Source organism: Oncorhynchus keta, unplaced genomic scaffold, assembly GCF_023373465.1.
Source record: "Oncorhynchus keta strain PuntledgeMale-10-30-2019 unplaced genomic scaffold, Oket_V2 Un_contig_6244_pilon_pilon, whole genome shotgun sequence".
NCBI classification, from domain to species: Eukaryota; Metazoa; Chordata; class Actinopteri; order Salmoniformes; family Salmonidae; genus Oncorhynchus; species Oncorhynchus keta.
This window is the reverse complement of record NW_026288751.1, coordinates 652,932-667,894: the sequence shown is the minus strand read 5'-3', so window position 1 is coordinate 667,894 and position 14,963 is coordinate 652,932.

Sequence of the window (14,963 nt, the reverse complement as noted above, 5' to 3'; positions counted from 1 at the left end):
AAAAACCCTTTGACAGGTTGTGTACACTGAGTCACAAACCAACTCTCTACTTTAAGTAGACTGGTCAGGTAAGACACATATTCCACATTCTAGAAGGAGCCAGATATACTGATCACGCTGAGATAGGGGTACAAAAAAACCCACAAAAAAACCAATGTGTTAATAAAAATGGATTAAATCAACACGTACTAAATGACTTAAATGTAAATGTAAATGAAAGCAACAATGTGTTCAAGATGCTAGTTGCAGCTTTCCTTCCATGGTACATTGCAAGAGCTCATGGCAATCCCGAGGGACTGGATCACCAATCACAGGGTCACACACAGAACACAGAACACACGCCACTACCCATACTGTTCTTCAGCCATGTACAGTGCATATCATAAGTATTCACTCCCCTTGGATTTTTCCCACGTGTTGTTGCATTACAAAAGTGGGATTGAAATTAATCATTGTAATTTCGTTGTCACTGATCTACAGAAAATACCTCAATGTCAAAGTGAAAATTCTATAAATATTTACAAATTAATACAAAATAAAGAACTAAAACGTCTTGTTAATATAAACATCCACCCCTTTGTTATGGCAAGCCTAAAGAAGTTCAGGAGTAAAAATGTGCTTAACAAATCATATAAGATGCATGGACTCACTCTGTGTGCAATAATAGTATTTAACATGATTTAATGATTGCACCATATCTGTATCCCATACATACAATTCGTAAAATCAGTCAGTATTGTTTTTCAGGCACAGATCCAACCACAAAGACCAGGGGGCTTTTTCAATGCCTCAAAGAACGGCACCAATTGGTAAGTAAGCATGCCACTCATAGTTCTGGGTGTGAAATGAAATGAAGGTGTGGCGGAGGTGTGTTTACAGATACGCAATATCCTGACCTCGTAATTCCACTACGTTTATGCGCGAGGAAACCGTTAATAAGGTCTAGCGAACCTGCCGGTTCCAAGTGGAAAAAGCATCTACTTCTATTTTTTTTCTTTCGATAGAAGTAATAGCATTTTCCATGCACTGTAATTTATAAATTGATGAGCTATTTATAAGAGCTAGGTGAATTAGTAATATATTTGGAGAATGGGATTGTCAATACACATAGCAATTGTTTTACATTATTTTTTCCTTGTGATCCCTTGAGACGAATGCGAAACCAGTCATATGGAAGCAAACTGAAAATCATATGACATGAATTGTGTCCACTTTTCCACAGTCAAATAGTTTATAAATAGCTGTGTCGTTATTCCGAATTTTAATTATGCGCGCTCCTAATTTGCGTGCATGAAATTTGGACACCCAAGCAATAGGCTTGTGTAGGGCTGAACCTGCCGAGGTGTTGTATGCGCTTTATAATCTTAATTATATGCCTGGACTTTTCTCCAGGTTTATTATACAATTTGTATCATGTTAAATATTAGCCACTATCGGGAGCCACCATCAGTAATGCCCACATACATTTATAACGGTCAATTTCTTTCCTGTCTCACATCCGTAAAACTTGTTCCTGAGGGTCGCTAGCAATACGTCTTCCCTGTTAAAATAAAGGTGAAATCATTTAATGAATCATATTAGGCTAACTTTGTGCGATGATTTGGGACATCTAGTTTATTGGAATCATTATGGAACTCAGACCACCCGTAGCAGGTTAAAAATTGAGCTAGGCGCACGGTTTACCACTACCGGACCGTTGTCATACAGTTCCATGATCAGTGAGATTTAAGGGAATATGTATATGACTATTGTTCAACCCCTATTGTACAATTTTTTTTCCCCCCACTTTCCAATATTTCATGATTGAACTTCAATATTACAACTTTCAGGATAAATCAAACCATTGTATTTGATTCATCAATAGGCCTATATTTCGTGCATAAAGGCACTCCAAACGTACAAAAAAATATTAATACATACAGTACTTTCCTAACTCAAATTTGCCTAAATAATGTACAAGGTCAGATAATTTTTAAATCTACCAGCTGGTGCTGAGACGGAGACGAATATGCATAGATGGCTTTCTTTCATTTATCCCTGTATTCAGAACCTGTTCACTCAATGTATTCTATTGAGTCTGTAGACAAAGTTAGAATTAAAAAGGTACAGTGTATTTAAAGGGATGGCTTAAGATAAATGTACTGAAAAACCTATTGAATGAAAACTCCACAAGAAAATATGTTGGCCAGCAAGTAGGAGTGTTCAGCAAGAGCAAGGGAACCATGCCTGCAAAGGTAAATCGGTCCCTGCTTTAAATGACGTGCACCGTAAAGACTTAATTAAGCCTTCATAAACACTACAAAATTGTCACAAAAGATCTATAACTGTATGTCATGCTCTATAAAGGGTTCATACATGTGGCATAACTGTCTCTGTGTGACAACCACCAATGTCAAATGTGACATAACCAACTATGTCAAATATAAAGGGTGGCATAATCACAGTTTAATAAAGGCTTTATAAATCATATTAAATAAAGCCTTCGCAAAGCATTTATAATCTTGTCATGCATTAAAATGTATGCATGCATGACTAAGTCGTTTTTGATAAAAAAACATCTGCAAAAGTTATATTATACTTGGTGCATAGCCAATATTGGACCTGACTTCAACTTTCCCCACAATGTTGTAGGATGACACACATTCTAAAGTTCAGTCATGCACAGCAAAAGACGTTGGTTATAGCCTTTTAAAAAGCCGTTTTCATTTTTAATCTAAATGTTTTCTCAGTTCTGCTTTTCAAGGTTTTCTGGTTTCTGGTTTCCCCCCAGTTATTCACACTTTCTTCATAGAAAACCAACAAAATCGTATTTTCTTTGTTCACAACCATGCTTAAACCACATCATTCTGGGAAAAATCTAAGAAACTTTGATTTGAGTGTAGTTGCCCTTTAATTAAGTGCATGACCTGCACTGTTATTTGGTTTGCAGCGTTTTTGTAGTGCAGTAAGTGCACATGTGATATGTTAGCAAATCAAATGCACACTTGTGGTGGCCACTGGACAGCGAAAAACAAGTTAACCTTTATTTATTATAATTTCAATTAATTTGTATTAGTTCAAGTGTTGCATTCGATTAAATAACTACCTCAATCGTTATTTCAAATAATTGTGTGATGTCACAGCAATTGCTAGCTAACAAAATTTAGCTAGCTAGCAGGCGAGTATTTCTGGTGCAGCACAGAAATGCCCTTATCCAGATGGTGTGACAAAGGCATTTCCTAACAGACCTGATAACTTTCTTTGTTGTTACTTTGAAGATTGGAACAAACATGCAGTACCTACAGCAGGCAGAGAAGCAAGAACCACTATTCCTCCAGCTCAGGGACAAGCTACGCTATTCACAGCCCTGTGTAATGTTTAAAAAGTCCAGCAATGCAATTCCATTAAAGTTAAATGTATTTGTATTAACTTATGCAAAAATAAAAGGACATTTATTTTTTGAACATGTTTATTTGTTTTAGCTGTTAGTGATAATTTATTAAGTGTTAATGCATTTTTGTTTACATCATTAAGTCTTTATGTACAATGCCTTAGTAGGTTACAGCCAAAATGTGTATTAAATTATCCCCCCCACCCCCAACTCAATCTACGGTACACACAATACCCCATAATGTCAAAGCAAAAACTGGATTTTAGACATTTGCACATTTTTGATCGGGTTCAAGTCCGGGCTCTGGCTGGGCCACTCAAGGACATCCAGAGACTTGTCCCAAAGCCACTCCTGTGTTGTCTTGGCTGTGTGTGTAGGGTCATTGTCCTGTTGGAAGGTGAACTTTCACCCCAGTCTGAGGTTCTGAGCGCTCTGGAGCAGGTTTTCATAAAGGATCTCTGTACTTTGCTCCGTTCATCTTTGCCTCGATCCTAGTCTTCCAGTCCCTGCTGCTGAAAAACATACCCACAGCATGATGCTGCCACCACCAGGCTTCCCCATAGGGATGGTGCCAAAAGTTCAATCTTAGTTTCATCAGACCAGGGAATCTTGGTTTCTCATGGTCTGAGAGTCTTTTGGTGCCTTCTGGCAAACTCCAAGCGGGCTATCATGTGCCTTTTACTGAGGAGTGGCTTCCGTCTGGCCACTCTACAATAAAAGGCCTGATTGGTGGAGTGCTGTAGAGATGGATGTCCTTCTGGATGGTTCTCCCATCTCCACAGAGGAACTCTAGACCATTGGGTTCTTGGTGACCTCCCTGACCAAGGCCCTACACCCCTGATTGCTCAGTTTGGCCAGGCGTCCAGCTCAGAGTCTTGGTCGTTCCAAACTTCTTCCATTTAATAATTATGGAGGCCACTATGTTCTTGGGGACCTTCAATGCTTCAGAAATGTTTCTGTACCCTTCCCCAGATCTGTGCCTCAACACAATCCGGTCTTGGAAATCTACGAACAATTCCTTCGACCTCATAGCTTAGTTTTTGCGTTGACAGGCACTGTCAACTGTGGGACCATTTTATAGGCAGGTGTGTGCCTTCCAAATCATGTCCAATCAATTGAATTTACCACAGGTGGACTCCGGTCAAGTTGTAGAAACATCTCAAGGATGATCAATGGAAACAAGATGCACCGGAGCTCAATTTCGAGTCTCATAGCAAAGGGACTGAATACTTATGCAAATAAGGTATCTGTTTTTAATATTTAATATTTTTGAAAACATTTCTAAAAACCTGTTTTCGATTTGTCATTATGGGGTATCGTTTGTAGATTGAGGATTTGTATTTATTTAACCCATTTTAGAATAAGGCTGTAAAGTAACAAAATGTGGAAAAGTGTAGGCGTCTGAATACTTTCCGAAGGTCCTTTATGCGTTATGAATGACCAAAGGTGTCTGACTTCATAGTAATTATAGCGTCATATGATACAAGGCATTTCTGTATGTGTTATACATGACCAAAGGGTCTGACTTTAAAGTACAGTGTCATGCGATAGTCTTTACGAATGTGTTATGATTGACCGACGGTGTCACACTTCACAAAGTGTTAATAAATAGGTCATTAACGTTCTGCTGATTTATGAACATTCTCTCGTGATCCACAGGTTACTGTAAGGTGTGAGCGGTGTCTAAATGGGTTGATGGACGTACAAAACTGTGTGTGTGTGTGTCAGAGCCAAGATCATTTAGAGTAGTTCAACCTGAGACTACCCCACCAGTTATTCCTCTTTTGTTCCCATGCTGGGGACCAGGGCTTGATTACAACCTGTTACAATGGTGACAACATTTTGATCTTTCAGCAGGGGAGTGGGTGAATGTGTCAAAGACCTGGGCGGTATCGCTCGTTAAAGTGTTGTGTGCATGTTTGTGTACTGAGGAACATGTAACTTGGTTCCAGAAGAAAGCCACTTTAAAGTGTCATTATGTTGGAGGCTTTCATCAAGTGTTGTAACGTTGTGTCCAGGCTATTGTGCACACAGCACATATAAGCCTGAGATATCGACCATTCAAAGTTGGCCTTAGTGGGAGTGACCATAGAATTCTATGGGACTGACCTTACAGAGTAAAACATTTGTCATCAGGCTATGTCCTTTACTAGCAAAAACATTCCCTTGTCGTCACTAGTTCACAAAGTCACAATTATGGCTAAACTCTTTTCATTTCCATAATTTATCCTCTTAAAATTGTATTTTAACCCTAACTAATGAAGGCCAAGCTTTATGCATTGGTCCACCAGACACACGTAAGTGTCTGGGAACCAGATGAGGTGTAATGTGACAAACATGACTTCACTTTAGAGCTTGTGCCACCCTTCAGCAGACAGGTCACCCTTCATAAAGCACGTTTATATCATATTTGACATAGTGGTCTAGGCCACATTTGACATTGGTGATTGTCACACAGTTATGTCACATTAATGAACCCTTTATAAAGCATAACATATGGTTATGCTTTACACATTCATGTAGTGTTTATGAAGGCATTCTGAAGGCTTTATAGGCTGAACTTAATTTAAGTGGGGGCAGTAAGGGTTGTCAATACCAACTACTGAGAAGTGAGTAAGAAAGGTGTAAATATGAATATGAAATCAGACCATTTTACCCAAAAAGACTCACAGCTGTAATCGCTGCCAAAGGTGTTTCTAACATGTACTGTATTGACTCGGGCGAATACTTATCTAATCAAGATAAGTGTATTCCTTTTCTGTAATATATATTTTTTGATGACTTTTTCTTCCACTTTTACATTAGAGTTTTGTGTAGATCGTTGACAAAAAAATGACAAATCCATTTTAATAGCACTTTGTAACATAGTCAAATTTGACAAAATCCAAGGAGGGTGAATAGTTATGATATGCACTATACCAGGGATTTATGTTAGCAAACAGTTGGCTACCAGAAGCCAAGCTAATCCCCTGGTGGAGATAAGGCCCAGGGAAATAGAGGAAGGAAGCCCAGTTTATTTTGGGAGAAGGTCTGCTTTAAGCCGACAGCCTTTCTAATATCTGCTGACAGACTAGAACTACAGAGATTCAAGGCCATGGCACAGGATGACAGTCCATTACAGGAGCACACGTCCGTTGGGGGATTTCACCAGTGCCATGATGGAAGAATTATTACTATCAGCAGAGTAATAGCCTCAGGAATGGATCAGTGTCATAAACACTGACTGATGTGGCGCCATAAGCTCACATGGGAGGTGAGGCACCGGAGGGCTCAGAGCAGTTGCCCAACAGCAGTCTGAACCACTAACCAGGAAGAGGAGGAGAGCAAGAGAGTCACATTGAACATGTTAGGTTGTGGATGACCTTTGACCTGCAGGACAGCAGACAGGTAATTATCATGCCATCAAATAACATATAAGCAGTGACAAGCTCAAAGGCAGGTGTAGACCTAGCTGGTAGAGGCCAAGCCAAAATATCCAACACAGGTGATCAGCCCTCAAGAGAGGCCTAGTTGGAAAAGCAGAAGAGGATATAATGTGATAGCTGTGATGGGGAAAACCCCACTATTGAGCCAGCCAAAGAAACATCAACATTATCATCAACCATTCAATCAAATACATATCGAATGACTTCCCACATGAGTTGTTGTATAATGCACTGCATGACCATTTCAATCCTTCCCATTTCTCTCCACACATCCTCCCAGTGGGGTTTGAAAATTAGCTTCAATTATAATTTCTCCCCTTTGTTTTTTCATGAGCAGCCAGATTTATAGTAAAGTCCAAGCTGCACTCGTGAGGTGATGGCTTGCTTTCCTTCCAAAGCCACGTCATTAAAACAGACCCTCATAGGTACAGTAGCTCTGCTATACCAACTCATCCACCCACTGACAAGAGGAATGCACTGAAAAGGTTTTGGACTGGCAGCGGCTGTTCATGAGAAAGGCGGCTTACAGCCGCAGCAATTCAAAATGAGCCAGACCCTTGAATGACATCTGCCATAATTGTTGTCCCCCGAATGGGCTGGGTACGTAATTGTTGTCCCCCAAGTGGGCTGGGTACGTTTCAGCGCTGTGTGAACTGTACAGTCAAGAAGTCTCTTGAAGTCTCGAACTTCTGAGATAACATCTTGAGAGGCCTCATCTGTACCGCCAATGTCCCCTTCGAGCCTCACCCCAGCTTCACACTGCACCTCTCCTTCAAGAAGGGTACCCCCAAGATGGATGGCACTGACAGAGAGGGCTGCCTCGCTTCTAGTCCTTAGGAAACTTTGCAGTATTTTTTTATTTTTTATGTATTATTTCTTAAATTGTTAGCCCAGAAAATCTTAAGTGTATTTACATACTAGATGTCGACCGATTATGATTTTTCAATGCCAATATCGATTATTGGAGGACCAAAAAAAGCCGATACCGATTAATCGGACAATTTTTTATTTTATTTATTTGTAACAATGACAATTACAACAATATTGAATGAACACTTATTTTAACTTAATATAATACATCAATAAAATACATTTAGCCTCAAATAAATAATGAAACATGTTTAATTTGGTTTAAATAATGCAAAAATAAAGTGTTGGAGAAGAAAGTTAAAGTGCAATATGTGCCATGTAAGAAAGCTAACGTTTAAGTTCCTTGCTCAGAACATGAAAACATATGAAAGCTGGTGGTTCCTTTTAACATGTGTCTTCAATATTCCCAGGTAAGAAGTTTTAGGTTGTAGTTATTATAGAAATTATAGGACTATTTCTCTCTATACCATTTGTATTTCATTAACCTTTGACTATTGGATGTTCTTATAGGCAGTTTAGTATTGCCAGTGTAACAGTATAGCTTCCGTCCCTCTCCTCGCTCCTCCCTGGGCTCGAACCAGGAACACAACGACAAGAGCCATCCTCGAAGCAGCGTTACCCATGCAGAGCAAGGGGAACAACCACTCCAAGTCTCAGAGCGAGTGACGTTTGAAACGCTATTAGCGCGCACCCCGCTAACTAGCTAGCCATTTCACATTGGTTACACCAGCCTCATCTCGGGAGTTGATAGGCTTGAAGTCATAAACAGCGCAATGCTTGACGCACAACGAAGAGCTGCTGGCAAAACGCACAAAAGTCCTGTTTGACTGAATGCTTACAAGCCTGCTGCTGCCTACCACCACTCAGTTAGATACTTGTATGCTCAGTCAGATTATATGCAACGCAGGACACGCTAGATAAACTAATAATATCATCAACCATGTGTTAACTTGTGATTATGATTGATTGATAGTTTTTTATAAGATAAGTTTAATGCTAGCTAGCAATTTACCTTGGCTTACTGCATTCGCGTAACAGGCAGTCTCATTGTGGAGTGCAACCAGAGGCAGGTGGTTATAGCGTTGGACTAGTTAACTGTAAGGTTGCAAGATTGAATCCCCCGAGCTGACAAGGTGAAAATCTGTCGTTCTGCCCCTGAACGAGGCAGTTAACCCACCGTTCCTAGGCCATCATTGAAAATAAGAAAGTGTTCTTAACTGACTTGCCTAGTTAAATAAAGATGAAATAAAGGTTAAATCGGCCAAATCGGCGTCCAAAAATACCGATTTCCGATTGTTATGAAAACTTGAACTCGGCCCTAATTAATCGGCCATTCCGATTAATCGGTCGACCTCTATTACATACAGCCAGGAAGAACTATTGGATATCAGAACGACATCAATTTACCAGCACTATGACCAGGAATATGACCTTCCTGAAGCAGATCCGTTGTCTGAACCACCCAGGGCATTTGAACTGATTCCAGAGGCTGACCCAAAACAACGCCGCCGGAGAAGAAGTAGATGGAGCAGTCTTCTGGTCAGACTTCAGAGACGTGGACGCCACCCACCGCTTCAGACTATATTCATTACACCATTTCCTACAGTAGGTAGCATCAAATATATGAAGGATAAACAACATGTAAAATAGACTGCATGAGGAGGTCTAATGTTTCCATCATAAAAAGCATTTCCAAATCTGTAGTAATTGCGATCATATTGCATAGACCACACAGGCAGGTATAGGCATCCAGTTCCTCTTTCCCAAGTGCCCTCAGGGTGAATTGCTTATAGGCAGTCAATCTGTAAAGACTGAAACATGTATACTGATTATTAAGTGCGCCCTTATTGTAAGAAATAAACAAGGTCCTTAAAAAATAGAATGCTTATGATTGTAACAGTAATCAGAAGTATGGTAATAAGAAAATATATAATTATAGATTGTGCGCGATTTTGGAATGGATTCAAGGGAGCCTACAAATAATAGGCATTGAAAGTGGATTGCATTACGAATAGCTAGCTCGCTAGTTCCTGTTATTGGAGACTTTTGGAGAGACTGAAGATAAAGCACTTATCGTTCTTACTCTTCTCAACGAGCAGCGAGTGCTGCCGTGGGCCCCAACCAGGCCCCACCCACGTCCGAAAGAACTCACAAGCTGCCCAGTCCTCGTGCAGCTGCAGTCAGAGCAGGAGATGTTCACCCCTCCACATCCAGACTGCAAATGAATCGTGCAATGCGGGAAGCCGACACTGGCTGATCACGCCCATCAATCAGGGCGGGATGTAAATGTAAAATGTTCTTTGTCTAAAATAAATCACTGCACAAAAATAAATCACTGCATTTGACTCACACAGCCTCAGTCACTTACTCACCTTGTCCACTGTGTGTGTGCCTCTCTGTGACATAAGCTAAACATCTAGCTGGCTTGCTCATCATGTACACTCAGAAATACAGAAAAGAGTGGGAATCAACCCCTGAATTCAAAGGCTGGTTGAAGCCGTTTATTGGAGATGATTCACGGGCATACTGCCTGTATTGTAAGGCTGATTTCTATGCCAAATTTAGTGATGTAAAAAAACACATGACAACTCAAATACTCAAAAAAGGCAAAGCCTTATAACAGTTCCATCCAAAACAAGCTGTCATTTATGGTTTTAAAAAATTACTCTGCAAAAAAGGCTGAGGCCACCATGACATTAGCTATCGCTGAACACTGTTCCATGCTGGCATGTGATCACATTGGAGAAGAATGTAGAGCTGCTTTCTCAGACTCCACTGCTGCTACCCACTTCAAAATGCACAGGACAAAGTGCACAGAAATTATGAATGGTGTTCTAGCACCATACTTTCTGAAGAAGTTGGTTGCAGATGTGGGTGACCAGCGTTTCAGCCTCCTCCTCGATGAGTCCACGGGTGTAAGTGTTTCTAAGTACCTGGGGGTTGTGATAAGGTACTTTAGTGACACCAAGCAGACAATTGTATCAACATTTCTGGGGCTTGTTGAGTTGGAGGGAGGAGATGCCAAATCTATAGCCGGTGCTGTTGTGGCTTTCCTCGAAGTGTTGTCTTAAAAAAGAAAAACTCCTGGGGATAGGGACTGACAATGCCTCTTATGACGGGGATTGACAATGGGGTCCATTAAGTGCCGAAGGAAGAGTATAGGCTCAAATATCTGGTTCTTATTCGCTGTGTGTGCCACTCTCTGTGGCTTGCTCATTTGTAGTTCTAAACATATTTAGGTTGTTTTTTACTCACTTTTTGTCTCTCCCACAACGTTATTCCTCTCTCCTACAGCGTCCATCACAATTACATGCACATGGCCAATTATGCAAATAAGGCGATGGCGTAATTTAGCGACTTCTGGCTACTTTTAGGACAGCCAATAGCTACTTTCCTTACTGAGGAGTTGGCAACACTGCATCCTTGTGGTTGGTGGAGTGGAGGAGGTTTTGGCAGGGGGTGCAGCACCGCAAATGTAAGACCATGCTTAGCCATTGTTCTCTCTCTTTATGTCTGGTCTTAACAAGAGATGGGTCACCGTTGTTTGATACTGTTGTCCTTGGTTTATTTGGCATGGGCTATGACCAAACAATAGCATGTGTTAAAAATGGTTAATAATCCGTGAATTCGTAAACGCAATCCTCTTGTCTGGACATTTTGTTAATTTATGATCTTGCCAAGTCATTACAATACAATGTAGTTGTCCTGTGACTGTGGGCATCGTAGTACAGTTGTACCACAAGCGCACTACTCACAATTGTTCAGCCTGCAGTGTAATCTGTCTACAACTACATTATCTTGCTCAAAATGACTTGAAGGTACTACTAAGGAACAACAACGAACAGGTTCAAAGGCATATGCCAGGGGATGAACAGGGACAGTTTGGATGAGTCTTCTTCTTTGGTTTAATGGTGTTCGTGTTACGGCCTTCTTGTGGAGAAGGAGAGTTGGACCAAAATGCAGCGTGATGATGATTCATGATATTTTAATGAAGGAAAAAACTATACATGAAGAAACTACAAAATAATGAAATGTGAAAACCGAAACAGCCCTATCTGGTGCAAACACAAAGACAGGAACAATCACCCATGAAATACTCAAAGAATATGGCTGCCTAAATATGGTTCCCAATCAGAGACAACGATAATCACCTGACTCTGATTGAGAACTGCCTCAGGCAGCCATAGACTATGCTAGACACCCCACAAAACCCCAAGACAAAAACGCACCACAAAAACCCATGTCACACCCTGGCCTGAACAAATAAATGAAGACAAACATACTATACTTCGACCAGGGCGTGACAGAACCTCCCCCCCTAAGGTGCGGACTCCCGGACGCACATCAAAACAATAGGGAGGGTCCGGGTGGGCGTCTGTCCATGGTGGCGGCTCCGGCTCGGGACGTGAACCCCACTCCATAAATGTCTTAGTTCCTCCTCCTTGCGTCCTAGGATAGTCCACCCTCGCCGCCGACCATGGCCTAGTAGTCCTCACCCAGAACCCCACTGGACTGAGGGGCAGATCGGGACTAAGGGGCAGCTCGGGACTGAGGGGCAGCTCGGGACTGAGGGGAAGCTCGGCACTGAGGGGAAGCTCGGCACTGAGGGGAAGCTCGGCACTGAGGGGAAGCTCGGCACTGAGGGGAAGCTCGGCACTGAGGGGAAGCTCGGCACTGAGGGGAAGCTCGGCACTGAGGGGAAGCTCAGGCAGGTAGTTGGATCCGGCAAATCCTGGCTGGCTGGCGGATCTGGAAGAGTCTGGTTGACTGGCGGATCTGGAAGAGTCTGGTTGACTGGCGGATCTGGAAGAGTCTGGTTGACTGGCAGATCTGGAAGAGTCTGGCTGACTGGCAGATCTGGAAGAGTCTGGCTGACTGGCAGATCTGGAAGAGTCTGGCTGACTGGCGGATCTAGCTGCTCTGGCTGCTCCATGCAGACTGGCAGCTCTGGCTGCTCCATGCAGACTGGCAGCTCCATGCAGACTGGCAGCTCTGGCTGCTCTATGCAGACTGGCAGCTCTATGCAGACTGGCAGCTCTATGCAGTCTGGCAGCTCTGGCTGCTCCATGCAAACTGGCAGCTCTGGCTGCTCCATGCAGACTGACAGCTCTGGCTGCTCCATGCAGACTGACAGCTCTGGCTGCGCTGAACAGGCGGGAGGCTCCGGCAGCGCTGTAGAGGAGGAAGGCTCTGGCTGCGCTGAACAGGCAGGAGACTCCTGCAGCGCTGGAGAGAAGGAAGGCTCCGACAGCGCAGGAGAGGAGAAAGGCTCTGGCAGTGCTAAACAGGCGGGACGCACTGAAGGCCTGGTGCGTGGTGCTGGTACTGGTGGTATTGGACCAAGGACACGCACAGGAAGCCTGGTGCGGGGAGCTGCCCCCGGAGGACTGGTGTGTGAAGGTGGCACAGGATGGACCGGACCGTGAAGGCGTACTGGAGAGCCTGAGAGCAGGACTGGCACAGGACGTGCAAGGCTAGGGAGGTGCACAGGAGGCCTGATGCGTGAGACTGGCACAATCTTCACCAGCCGACTAACACGCACCTCAGGACGAGTATGGAGCGCTGACCCAGGTGCCATCAAATCCCCGACGCGCTCCGTCGGGCGACTATCTTGCATACTACGCCAAATCAACTGCTCTCTCTCTTCACTCTCCTCCAATTCTATTAACAACTCCTAGAGTGTCTCCTCATCTCCCATCTGTTCACTCTCCTCCATTCTGTCCAATAATTCCTCGACCCTCTCAGACTCAGCCCTCAGCTTCGCTGATAGCTCCGATAATATCCATGGCTCCTTGCGGTAAACAGGGGGAGTTGGCTTAGGTCTGAACCCTGACTCTGCCACACTCTCCCTGAGCCCCCCTCCCCCCCAAGAAATTTTTGGGGCTGACTCTCGGTCTTCTGTCCGCGCCGCCATGCTTGCTTCGCCAACTTCATTCTCCGATAATCTGCTTCGCACTGCTCCAGCAAATCCCAGGCGGGCTCCGGCACTCTCTCTGGGTCGACCGCCCACCTGTCTATTTCCTCCCAAGTAGTGTCGTCCCGATATTGTTGCTCCTGCTGCCGCTGTTGCTTCTCCTCATACCAGCGCCTCTCATCTCTCGCCGCCTCCAGTTCTTCTTTGGGGCGGCGATATTCTCCAGGCTGATCCCAGGGTCCTTCTCCAAACAATTCATCCTCCCATGTCCATTCCTCTCTTTGTTGCTTCTGCTGTCGCTGCCTGTCACCACGCTGCTTGGTCCTGGTGTGGTGGGTGATTCTGTTACGGCTTTCTTGTGGAGAAGGAGAGTCGGACCAAAATGCAGCGTGATGATGATTCATGATATTTTAATGAAGGAACAAACTATACATGAAGAAACTACAAAATAATGAAATGTGAAAACCAAAACAGCCCTATCTGGTGCAAACACAAAGACAGGAACAATCACCCACGAAATACTCAAAGAATATGGCTGCCTAAATATGGTTCCCAATCAGAGACAACGATAATCACCTGACTCTGATTGAGAACCACCTCAGGCAGCCATAGACTATGCTAGACACCCCACAAAACCCCAAGACAAAAACGCACCACAAAAACCCATGTCACACCCTGGCCTGACCAAATAAATGAAGACAAACATACTATACTTCGACCAGGGCGTGACAGTTCGCAACAATTATTTGTACATTCCGCCACCTAATGGATAATAATGATCCAAAAAGGAAAAAATGCAGAGTAAAAATAAATAAAAAATCCATGCAAACTATCTGTAACAAAATGTTAATTAAACTAAAATTGCCTGCTTTTCTGTTTCCTACACAGGCTCAGAAGGATCCTGTAATGGCAGAACATTTCCTGGCGACAGTAGACCTTGCAGTGCTTCTGCTGTTAAATCTTTTAAGGCCCAAAAACGTATCGGCTGCAGATATAAGGATGTCCAGCTTCTTGGACACTCGTGCAGTACAATTAATAACTGTGGCTATAAATGCAACAAAATTCACCTTCTTTACAATAAGTATCCAGATCACTTGATTGACGTATAAGATTTGGAACTGGTTGTGGTGCATCCACATCCATATCTTCTTCACAACTGTGGCCTCTTTCCCCTTCAACGCTCTTCAGCGCCTCCACATAGAATATTTGCTGTACATTGATAACTCAACCTCTTTCACCCTAACAGAGAACTCAGGGAATTCAGAAATATGATCCCCCACCACAGTTGCAACATTTTACATTGACTCTTAAATAACATATTCCTTCTGTCTGCAAACACTTGACACATGGCCAAACTTTTTACACTTTTACACATTCCATCATG